This window comes from Eucalyptus grandis, chromosome 2, assembly GCF_016545825.1.
Source record: "Eucalyptus grandis isolate ANBG69807.140 chromosome 2, ASM1654582v1, whole genome shotgun sequence".
Classification (NCBI taxonomy): Eukaryota; Viridiplantae; Streptophyta; class Magnoliopsida; order Myrtales; family Myrtaceae; genus Eucalyptus; species Eucalyptus grandis.
In genome coordinates, this window is record NC_052613.1 from 45,024,698 (window position 1) to 45,033,232 (window position 8,535).

Here is an 8,535-nt window from a genome sequence, read left to right on the forward strand (position 1 = left end):
TCTTTGTGGCTAGCTCTTCCTATAGAGTGAAGATCGACATTTGAGCCGAACCATGTATATATTCTCGGGCTCATAATTATTCTTCGTTGACTTTTTTGGTAATTTCGTTCTCTCTGTGTTGTATTTGGATTGCAAGATTGATTAACTTCCACATTATTTCAAATCAAAGTTAACATTTTTACGCTTAAAAGTTTCAAATCACGGGCATGGGACATGTTGATTGTTAGAGAAAACTTCTTTATCGTTTTGAAGTTGACAAAACTTATTCAAAGTCTACAATGAAGATTTCCAGATTTTTATGTCAAAGTCTGAAGACAACCAGACTTTAGTGTTAAAGTCTGAAAACTTCTAAACTTTGTGTCAAAGTTTGCCCACACTAACAAATTCTAGACTGAACGCTACTAAAGAATGAAAACTTATTCATATGTGAGATTTTTTTTTTTTTTTTTTTTTATCTCTTCAGGAGTTCAGTTCATATGGTTTATGGATGGCTTTCTGGTTGGACATATCACTTACAGGATTGATTATCTTTATTGAAATCAATTTAGATAAATCAAATCTTTTCGAATTGCAAGTAAATATGAAAATAGTCTATTTATGGAAATCAAGATCTTGATTGTATGGGCGAACGGGATTGATGAGCTTTCATCACAATCTTCAAATGACTTGAGATCTCTTGAGTATTTAAGATGGTCTCTCCAGTTATTCGATAGAGTGCGTGAAAGAAAAATTTCAAAATCTGAAGCTTATTATTTTCTTATTATTCGATATATTGAGCTCAAATTGTATACAAAAGAGAGAAACTCATAGTGAGACTTCATGAGAGAGTAGTAGAGACTCTACACTGTGAAGTTGATATCACAAGCTGTAAAATCTCTTTTGATTTTAAGTGGAATCCAGCCAGTAAGTTTTCAACGTGGAGAGTGGACGTAGGCTTGATCCAAGCCGAACTACTATAATTACTATGTTCTTATTCTCTTTCATGAACTCATTTATTTTGTTCATAATTCTATTTAATTGCTAAAGTTTGAATTCGCTCAAAGTCTATTGTTTTTTAGACTCAGTTTTTAGAACCTAGAATATATCTACCGTTTCTTGCGAAAAATTGTCTTCACACCTATTCACCCCCTCTAGGTATTCATACTAGCACTTACACTAATCCCATTCCATCACCTCATTTCTGCACACCTCGAGGATCTCTATCATGTTCCCTTTCGGCTCCAGCCTTATTTGGAGCGTGTCCCTACAGCATTATTCCCTACATTGCTTGAATTGATTCTTGCTGCTTTCCCAATTCTCTCTTTTCAAATGACTTCTTTTGTTTGTGCCCGTAAGAAACTAAAACAAGAACAAATTCCCCCATATTATGTGATCCAGCTGTATAATATATCATTTCGTGTCCCTTTCTAGTTTTCTATAAAATTTTAAACTTGACTCGTCCCGATCCCAAATGGTAATTCAGCTTTTGCAAATTACTATTTTTTTTAATCAAATTCATGAATTAGAACATTTCAAGCCCCAACATTTCCTCGTTGGAGTTGGTTAATTGAGTTGGCAAAAACATGGGAATGGATTTCCATGTCAGAGTCGGTGAACACAGGGATTCCTAGTTTAATGTATGTATACATACACGTGCGTGTGTTTATCATGGGCATGGTTTGGTGCCTTTGGTGATGTAATTAGGCAGAGTTGTCTTCTTCGTGGGATCTAATGTTACACCCAATTTTTTTAACACCTTCTCGTCATAGAGAAAATTGATCAGTGGTTCGGTGCCTTTGGTGATGTAATTAGGCAGCGTTGCCTTCTTCGTGGGATTTTATTTTACACCCCATTGATGTAGCACGTATCGTCCCTGAGAAAATTGATTAGTGGCTTTGTAGCAGGACGAAAAAGGAAGTCCACGACCCACTTGGACATGTGGAGCTTCTTCTTCTTCCTGGATTTCATTGGGTGGCTTTGTGCGGTGCATTCAATTGAGATCGCTTGTCTTCCCAAAGGCGGTGTGTTTGGCAGTCACGAGAAAATACTTCGCGAATTGTTTTGCGCAGAAATTACGTGAAGCTAAATACCATGGGTTTGGATGTAATTTAGGGTTCAGAAGTGCTAGAGTGAGCGATTGAAACTCTATAATCCTCCAACTGATTAATAGATTCTTTGTGGCTGGCTCTTCTTACAGAGTGAAGATCGACATTTGAGCCAAACCACGTATATATTCTCGGGCTCATAATTATTCTTCGTTGCTTTTTTGGGTAATTTCGTTCTCTTTGTGTTGTATTTGGATTGCAAGATTGATTAGCTTCCACATTATTTCAAATCAAAGTTAACGTTTTTACGCTTAAAAGCTTCAAATCCGGTCATGGGACCTGCTGATCCCATTCTATCACTTCATTTTTGCACACCTCGGGGATCTCTTTCATGTCCCCTTTCGGCTCCAGCCTTATCTGGAGCGTGTCCCTGAAACATTATTCCTTGCATTGCTTGAACTGATTCTTTCTGCTTTCCCAATTCTCTCTTTTTAAATGACTTCTTTTGTTTGTCCCCGTAAGAAACTAAAACAAGACTAAATTCCCCGATATTATGCGATCCAGCTGTACAATATATCATTTCGTGTCCTTTTCTAGTTTTCTATAAAATTTTAAACTTGACTCGACCCGATCCCAAATGGTAATTCAGCTTCTGCAAATTACTACTTTTTTTTTTAATCAAATTCATGAATTAGAACGAAATTACGAAAAATACACGAAAATTAGAGTTTCTGGTTTGACCGATGCGAGTGTCGTGTTGCAAGGAAAGAGAAAGGGAAGGACGAGGAGGCGATGGCAAAGGGAGAGGAAGAGACAGCTTCCTTCCTGGATTCATTCGACAAAAACCAAACCCTGCGGTCGCGTGCTTAATGGCATTACGAAAGAAGGAAATAGGGAAAAATGCCAAAAAAGTCATAAATCTTTTGCTATTGTGCAATTTAGTCTTAAACATTTTTTTTTGTGCCGATTCAATGCTAAACATTTTTACGTTGTGTCAATTCAGTCCTTTCCGGCTGGATTTTGCTGACCGGACGTCGACCGGGCCGACGTGACCTCATCGGCACCGACGTTGACAACTTTTAATAATATATATTTTTAATTTTTTTTATTATTTTTGTCTTTTCCTTTAGCCGGTCGCCGAGGGCGAGGCCGACCTCGCCGGCCACCTCGCGGGCAAATCCGGCGAGGGCGAGCCTCATCGGCCCCTGCTAGCCATGGGCGAGGCTCGCCCTCGCTAGCCCCTGCCAGCCATGGGCGAGGCTTGCCCTCGCTGGATCTGGCGGGGCTCGACTTCGCCGGATTCAGCGAGGCTCAACTTTCGCCAGATCCGATGAGGGCGAGCCTCGCCCATGCTAACGAGAGTCGGTGAGGCTCGACCTCGCTAGATTTGGCGAGGGCAAGCCTCGCCAATGGCCGGTGAGGGCTGGTGAGGCTCACCCTCGCCAGATCCCGCGAGGGCAAGCCTCGCCCCTAGCTGGATCTAGCGAGGCAAGCCTCGCCCACGAGGTGGCCAGCGAGGTCGGCCTCGCCCTCGCCGGGCATCAACTCTGGCTGGTTGTTGGACCTCGGCGATCAGCCGGAGGAAAAAGACAAAATTAAAAAAAAAAATTAAATATTATTAAAAGTTATCTATGTCGGCGTTGATGAGGTCACGTCGTCGGCCGGCGTTCAGTCAGCAAAATCCGGCTAAAATTGGCCGAAAAGGACTGAATTGGCATAATGTAAAAATGTTTAGGACTGAATTGGCACAAAAAAAAAGGTTTAGGACTAAATTGGTACAAAGGCAAAAGATTTATGACTTTTTTGGCACTTTTTCCGAAAGAAATAATGTCGGCTTTCTCACGCTCTTTGTTAAAAAGAAAAAGATGCCGTATTCGTGTGGTGGAGTGATATGAAAAAGAACGCGATGGAAATATCAACGTAAAAATGAGAGAACAAACTTACGAGTCAATGCATCTTGATTACGCGAGGCTAAATTTTTCTTTTTTTATTAAAAAAGCGGGGAAATTACAGGTTTTTAAAGCCTCGTTTTGATGATTAGTCGTTCAACTATATTTCAACTGTTCAATTATTAGTTATTATTGCTCCTGTAGATTTTATGACATCTTTATATGTTTTTCCAAATTTATAGAGAAACTGTAGCATTACGATGGTCGTTTTTTGTTTTTTGGGGGGGGGGGATTGGTACCGCCTCTTCGATAGAGTATCGACTTCACTAGGGCGAATTAATTTCTTTAAAACATTGGCTACTGGCTTAAGCACTATTGTTCCATTTCCCAAAAGATAGGATTGAAACCAGAGATAAGGGGAAACCATGGCTCTTATGGAATAAAAAGAGTGTCTTTTTCTTTTTTACAGTGTTTGATATTAACAAGAAAATAAAAGCAAAAGATGGGTAAAGAGCTTAGCCTGGAGAAACACGAGGGGCCAAAAGTTAATAATAAGTTTACAAGCTTCGTTTGTTTTGTAAAAAACATTTTTCGGGAATACAATTTCTTCATTTTTTGGTATTTGGTTCGCTTAGAAAAATGATTCAATGGAGAACTTATACTTAAATTCAAGAAAATATTTTTTTTTTTTGAAAAAGTTGAAAAACATTTTCCAAAATATGATAAGGTACTGGTGCTTGAACTCGAAATTTTATATTTGGGTATAGAATCCCCAACACTAATTCTTAGCATTCAAGACTAGGTCTCCAGCGCTCAAGCTTAGATCTAGTGAGACTAGGCTAGAAGTCTGGGTGCCTGTGCACCCAAATCTAGGTCCATAAAGATCATGCTTGAGTCTCCAATCCCCGAACTTTGATCCCTGGTACTCAAGCCTGGTTTCACAAAGGCAATGCGTGGAGTCTTGCCGCTTTGGCTTAGGCTCTTGGTTAATGAAGCAATTGTTCTTATAAATTATATTTAAAAAAAATTAAATTAATTAATTAATTATTTTTTCTTTCTTTTCTTTTTCCTTCTTTCTTGGCCGATCTCCAACCACGAGGATGGCTGACAACGCACCATATGCGAGGGATGAGCTTGCCTAAGGTTAGTGAGGCTCGAGCTCATTGGCCTCATTGAATTTGGCGAGGTGGAGCCTTGCTCAAGATTAGCAAGCTCATCCCTCACCGTGATTGACGACCAACGACCGGTGGAGGAAGAAGGAGAAAGAAAAAAAATATTAATAATTCAAAATTTTTGATAGTTTTACCTAAGAAAATCAAATCATATTTTTCATACCAAATGACAAATTTTTTTATTAATTTATTTTTGGGTTTCAGTTAAGCAAAAAAAAAAAAATTGTCGTTTTCTTGAAATATAACTCTTGAAAAATATTTAAAAAAATGTCACATTTTTTGTGAAATAAATAAAGTTCTAATATTTGTGTGCCATGACCATTACACACCTAAACTATGCTTGTCTGTGATACAAAATACTAATGCAAGAATGTTGGCGTGGCACAATTTTATTGGTTATCCGAGACAATTAGGTTTTATAAAAGTTTTATGAAATTCCAATCATATGTAATTTTTGGTTTCACAGTCAACTCCTTTTGTCATGAAACAATCCGAAATTGCTTTTGATTTTATTGGTTGAACTCCTCGAAATCAAACTTGTGGCATCGTGGATTAACTTATTTGAGGAATTGTTTGTTTTAACCCATCCCATATCGAGCTTCACAGTTTAAGTTCTTAGGCGTTTGAGTTGGCACTTTCTCAAAAGGTCATCTATCCCGATAGTGCTCTCACGTGATCATACTTAGCATTGAAATTTCAATACTAAATATTACCATTATGTCAAAATGTGTATCTTGTGAGTTAATTTCGATTTAATATGTATTTTAGGAACTTTCTCCTTCTATGCGGTGCGTAACCCTTCTCCATCTTAAAAATTTGTTGGGAGTTGCTCCTTATCTAAGTTCTTTGGCCTAGTGATCACTTCACATTCTTGTCGAATTGGGTTGTTACAAATGAAGTATTAAATTAGAGGCGAAAAGTCTATGGTTGGACACGAGGAAAAATAACGAGATGTGTTTAAAAGTTTTGAGAGTTAAGAATATCCTATAAAGAGTAATGTGCAATCCAATTCTGAGGTTAGACTCCTCCTGTTTTACAATCGGTACAAAATTTTGGCCTTTATTTATCTCTCATGTGAAATTTGATTAGTATGATTTTTTTGATGTCGGAAAGCTTGCGAATTCATTGGAATCTAAAAATAAAAATTTTCCCAACAATGTTTTAATTGGGTGATTGAAATTAAAGGTCATGATGTTAGGATTCAATCGGCATATTTCGACAGATAAGCTATTTATGGATAAAACATGAAGTGGAGTCGGAATTTTAAGAGAGTAGGGCTGTAAAGGTTTCGATAATGTTTGTCATTATTACATGATGGAGAAAAACACTGCGTAGCAAAACATATATAAGTAGAAATAGCGCGAAGTGTTTTTGTTTAGGATTGATGGATATATACTAAAGAGAAAATTGGTATATCTTTATATAGCAGTGCAATTTAAGTTTATTTTATGAAGTTTCATCTTCTAAGACACCAAAAGCTAAATAATATACTAATAATTTGCTTAAAACAACATCTAATTTATCGAAGGTCATCTTATAAATGGTCAGGTTAAGTAAGAAATGGTTCTTATCTAATCATTAACCTGATAAAGTAATTGTTGACACTAGAACTTGTCCTCATGGGCTATCAAGAACCGAATGGGCGCACTAGGCTTCCATAAGACGTGTCTATCAAAGGAAATCCGGATAAGGCCATAATCGCAACGGTCATAGTCACCGACGACTCGGTATCAACAATTATTCGGAAAAAGAAGATAGGAAAGAGCCAGTTACCGAAGAAGCAGGATATCAATTACCGAAGCACTCAATATCATCTACCTCGTGGATGAGATAGTACAATTATTGAATGCGAACCGAGAATTCGGGAGATTATTTGAAATGTCGAGAGAGCTATTTTCCTTATCTGGCCATAAATAGCCGAAGATAAGGCTGCGCATGGTAACATTTCTTGGCTGGGGAACAATTTTTTTTTCAAAAATAGTTCTTTTCTATTTCTATTATGGGGAACAATTTCTATGTAAAAAAACCCGTTTGGTAACTACACAAAATTTTTACTCTAGAAATAGAAAAAGAATAGAAATGTGTTTGGTAAAAAACAGTTTCTTTTTTATATTTATTTGTTTTTTATTTTTTCCAGTAGACCGCCGCCACCGCCGGACGCCGCCGCCACCGCACGTTGCCGCCGGTCGACCGCCGCCGCCGCCGCCACCGGTGCCGCCGGCGGTCGACCAGCGCGGTCACCGGCGACGGCGACCCGGGCGGCGTGACCGGTGGCGGCAATGGTCGGCCGGCCGGCGGCCACCGGCGATGGCGACGGTTGGTCGGCCGGCCGTGGCGGGCGGCGATCAACGGCGGTCAATGGCGGTTAGCAAGAGAAGAATAAAAGAAAAAAAATTCACTTATTTCTTAAACTTGTTCCCGGGAACAAGAAGTAACTTTTTTTTACTTATCATTTCTATTCCAAAACCATTCCCGGGCTAACTTTTTGTTCCCGGGAACAAAAAACTAAGTTGCCGTTATCAAACAAGTTTCTATTCTTTTTTTGTTCCGGGGAAGAGAAGAATATAAATTCTTGGGCCGGGGAAGGTTATCATGCGCAGCCTAAGTGACTGTAAAAGGACCGAGAAATTTGACAGAGAATGCAATACACTTGTTATTTGCTGCTTTTTACATCTACTTTAGTCATCATTTATCCTGAAATTTTCTACAAGGCCATTGAATTTATCTTTATTTATTATTATTGCCATTAGAGTAGAATTAGTCGTTTCCTTTTCCAAAGGAAAAAGAACCCTATATACAAAACCCAAAAAAAAAAAAAAGAAAAAAAGTCGAAGATTCAACCTTCAATGAAAGATACTTTCTCCGAGAAGATTCTCGGTGAAACAGTAATTAAGATACGTTTTTATAAGTTTTTATATAAAAAGAAAAAATAAAGAGGAAATTCCAAATAAAGGCCGAAGTATTCTCATTTTCCCAAATAAGGGTCTGAAGTATATATTATTTCAAATAAGGGTCGTAATTGTTCTTACTTTCTCAAATAAGAGCATGCATTAAATATTATTTTAAATAATGACTTAAAGTGACTATATTAGTCTCAAATAAGGCCTGAACTTACTTTCGATGAAGGGCAATTTTGTCTTTTGAGTTTTTTTTTTTAATATTTCCTTTTTTCTTTACAAAAAAACTTAAAAAATTAAAAAAGAAAAAAATAACACACATAGGAGGGATGAAGATCCTTGCATGTGGTCGATGAGGATTGTTGGCCCTTGTCGAGGCGCCGATGACCTCGCCGGCTATCGCCTGTCGCCCCATTGGCGATGGGGTGACGACCATAGGGAGGAGGGAGCCCTCCCACTCCCTCCCGCCTGTATTTTTCATTTTTTAATTTTTCTTTCTAATTTTAATCTAATTTAATTTTAATTTATTTTATATTGTGTTTTGACAAAAATA